Below are 4543 nucleotides of genomic sequence, written 5' to 3'. Positions count from 1 at the left end.
AAAAAGAATTAAAAACAAAAATAATGTAAAAGAACCTTGGGGTAACTTAAAGAGATATAACATCTACATCATGGGGGTCTGTGAAGGAGAAGAGAGAAGGGTATCACAATTTGAATAAATTTACTTGAATAAAGTAAATAATTTCCCAGTCTGGGAAACAAACCAGACAGGTGACCCAAGGTGATCTCAGGTGATCCAAGAGCCTCAAAGAGTTCTGAACAAAATGATACCAGACAGACACACACCAAGATATACTGTAGTGATGAAGTTGTTCTACACAAACATCAATGACAGAATAGGAAAAACATCAGGAGGAAAAAAGTTTAGCTATGAAGGAATACCAGACTATCAGCAGACTTTTCAGTAAAGATTACAGAGACAAAAGTAGATATATAAAATTTCTACAAAACCCCCACAGATTTCCATCCCAGGAGTATTTAGCTAGCAAGGTTAACATTCAGGATAGAGTGAAGAGTAAAGAGCTTCACTAAAAAGCAAAAACTAAAACAACTTACCAATACCAAGTCACATATGAAAAAAACTAAAGGGATTGTTATAATGCAATGGAATAACAAGTAGACAGAGAGAGAGATCTGCCATTTAGCAGGGGAGGATGCAAATAAGTGTGGCCCACCCAAATGAATCAGACTGGACAGTTGCATGGATTACACACATAGCCAGTCCTCAGTAGAAATTGCAAACAAAAATTAATGGAAGTAACATATTAGACAACCGAAATGGGACTTAAGTGCAACGTAACAAGATCTTAAATAAAAAAGACATGTTAGCCCTCCCAAACAAAAATGGCAGTAAACACTCATTTTAACTCTAAATCCATGACTGTACCAGCCAAAAGACAGACTGCCTGAAAGGATTTCAGAACAAATTCCAGGTTCCTGTTGTTTACAACAAAATCCATCTTACCTACAAGGCAAGCACAGAGTTAGAGTTAAAGGCTGAAAGATTCAAGATAGAACTTGGAACTGAGAAGGAAATGGATGCCATCCAAGAGAAAGTGGACTCAGAAAGAGGACTGGAGTTACCCCCAAAATACATTTCACCTACTTTTCTAACTGGGTTTCACCCAAGCTCAGTAGAGTGCCTCAGATCCAGTAGGCAAAATTTAGTGGCAAAATATGATCTGGGAAAGTCACATAAAATTGGGGGTAGAATGGTTTCCAAATTGTTCAGTAAAGTCTTGATTATGCTAGGGAAATAACACTGATAATCCAAGTGGAATTAACACCTTTTGTTGTTAATTTAACACTTCTCAAATTAATGAACAGTTTAAAGTTAAATTGAGAACTTTAGGGACCTAGAAAAAAGGTATTTATTGACTTACTTTAGAACCACCCTTACTTTATTGAATTTGGAAACATCTGTGTTAGTCTAACACTAATATTTTTCAAGTTGACACAATATGATTGTGTTGGAAAGTCATGGAATTCACCACATTCATCTTTTAGTTAAAGAAGACTTGGATTTAAAAACTTCTTTGTGGTTTGGAAAAATCCAATCTTTGGATTCACAACTGCTAAATCCTTTGGGAATTTTCAAGTGTAAATATACAAATCATAATTCAGAATTAGATTCTGTTAATCTTAAAAAGTATGTGAGTCACTTTCAATAGGAAGTATTCAGACTTAATAATTTCCTTCATATGAAATCCAACTTTCCAGCATAAAAATTATGAAGTGTAAAGTTTTCCAGTATATAGAGTTACAAGCCTAAAATATGGAAACTGAGTTAGGATATAATTGTGGCATTTTGTTGCAACTCTTTTAAATTGTTTTTGCTTCATGAACTTTTCTTCTCATATACTTTCTTTGTTCTTCCACATTTCCTATTCTTCTTAGTATTTAGTTTTACTGTAAGTTTATTCTCTCTACAAGCTGGTTGGTTTCACACAAAGAAAGGATCTACAGCTGAAAACTTGCTACCACCCCCTTCCCTATCATCACCAGACGCTGAGTGTAACTTGCAGCTCTTTGTACACAGTTGCTCAATAACTATGTAGTGAATGAAGGGAGATTCAGAATAGCATAAATTTTAAAAATTACAGAAATTCTTCCAAGTGGGTTAAGAAACTGATACATAACCGTAAGTGCTTTAGAAGTCACAAAGGTCTCACTGAAGAGCATAATACCTCAAATCTTCTATATTTTTATAAATAGAGACTTAAAATACACTAGTTTTGTCTTGATCATGCCACCTGTATCTTAGTAGAATGGTGAAAAAGTCAGAAAATCATTATTATCTTCATTTCATGGGTGAGAAAAATTGAGTTAATGAGATTACAGGTTAATGAAAAATTGAGTTAATGAGATTACAGGTTAATGAAAAGTAGGGCAAAAAAAGAATCTTAATCTCATTCTTTTTGTATTTTGCTTCACTACTTTCACCGTAAGACATACTTAATTGTGGTAGAGGGAGATATCAACATATTAGTGTGCAAGCCACAGTAGTCATTAAAAACAAATCAGCAAATATTTCCTGTTTTTTACTTCTGGGTACTTAGATTACTTTCATGTTCCCTTTGTGATTGCCACATAGTTATATGACTTGCTCTGGCCCATGACACATGTAAATCTAATACATGTCACTTTCAGGCAGAAAGTTGAAGAAAAAGTTAACACAGCCCTTCCCAGCCTATGTAGGGATCTTGGAATCACATGCTAAGATCAAGCTTTTGCTTACCTACATCTCCACATGCCGAAGGTATATGGACACACGCTGACACACGCTGGACATGGAGGAGTGGTAATCATTTATTTATTGTGTTAAGTCATGAGATTTTGGAGTTGGTTTTTATTGTAGCAAAACTTAATTTATTTTGGTTGATATAGAGATTGAGGAGCACATGTAAGTAAAGAATGCATGGGTGGTTTTGTGTGGGTGAACATGAAACAGTAAGTGGTTGAATGAGGACAGAATAGAAAGTGCTCAGGAAGGAAGTGCAAGTCACCTACTTTATACCTTTATTTCCAAGTACAGATTGTGTGTGTATGGGGGGGGAGGGGAAGCTAAGCTGTTCTCAACCCTACTGAGCACAGATGGGGGGGTAGTTCAGGTGTCTGCATTTTATAAACAGATGCCACTCTACATCATGACAAAAAACATTGGTCCAGATGGGCGCAAAATCTAGACCAGAAACGACACGATACCATAAAATGGTACCACTCATTTTTTTGGTTCCAACAACCCTCTTTGCAAATTGACTTCCATTTTAGAAATAAGATACTTAGAAGACTTATTAACCTAATTTGAATAAGGTCTATGAACTGTAAGGTTGAAATACATATTTTGTGCTTCTTAAAAGCAGGTACATTTAAGGATAATACTTGTGGCTCCCAAGAGAAAACTCCAACCAGACCCTGAGATTTACTCTCCTACAGAGAGCCATTTCAGAATTGAACTGTTAGACTTTATTTGGACCTTGGGCAGGACCAGTATTGAACTTTTTCCTATAGAGTCCCATATGAAATAAAAAATAGCATTAGACAGCAACAACAAACATTTTAATATCTTTACCCCAAATTTGCCAGCATGTAAGCTCTTTAAAATGATGTACCTTTTTAAGAATGTTATTTGTTTTATATATTAACACTTCCAGCCCTTCCACTCTTGCTAAAAATGCAAAAAAAGAAGAAAATACAGGTGAAAGTTATTATGACATGATTTGGCAATGATTTCTTGTATTTAACACCAAAAACACATGAAATGAAAGCAAATATAGACAAATAGAACTGCATTGACATTAAAAATGTTTGTATTATCAAGAAAAATAATCAGCAGAGTAAAAAAGCAATGTATGGTATGGGAGAAAATATCTGTAAACATATCTGATAAAAGGTTAATATCAGTTTATGTGAAGAACTTCCATAACTCAAAAACAAATCAAACCATCTGATTTTTAAAAGGCAGACTACTTAAATAGACAGTTCTTTAAAGATGAGATGTGGGGCCTCCCTGGTGGTGCAGGGGTTAAATTCTTAGTACTACCAAGCTATGGCCAGCCACTGTTGGCATGGGTTTAATCTTTGGCCAGGGAGGTGACCCACATGGCACAGCAGACCTCTCCTGTCCTGCCTGCTGCTCCCCTCAGCAGTGTATTTCAGTAGATCTGCCTGTTCTGCTTCTTAGTCTGTGTCTAGTGAATCCTCTACTCCCACCCCTCCGACACTGGCCTGCACCCCAATCTTTGTATGCATAAATAAATAAATCTTTAAAGGAAAAGAAAATCATATGAAGAGGTGCTTGACATCACTAATCATAAGAGAAAGGCAATTCAAAACCAGGAGCTATCACCTCACACCCAGTAGGATGGCTACCACCCAAATCCAGGAAACTGCAAATGACAAATATCAAAATGGCACTACTGATCTAGAAGACAGTATGGCAGACTCTTCAATGATGGTAGTTGACTCACTGTTCCAGGGAGGACACTGTTAAAGGAAATTGATCTGCATTAGAATTAAATTCTAAATCTAATGCCTGTGATATATCTCCTATGAAGGAGACACTATCTTCATTCCCATTTTTT

Source organism: Condylura cristata, unplaced genomic scaffold, assembly GCF_000260355.1.
Source record: "Condylura cristata isolate star-nosed mole 26May11 unplaced genomic scaffold, ConCri1.0 scaffold00030, whole genome shotgun sequence".
Classification (NCBI taxonomy): Eukaryota; Metazoa; Chordata; class Mammalia; order Eulipotyphla; family Talpidae; genus Condylura; species Condylura cristata.
This window is presented reverse-complemented; position numbering follows the sequence as displayed.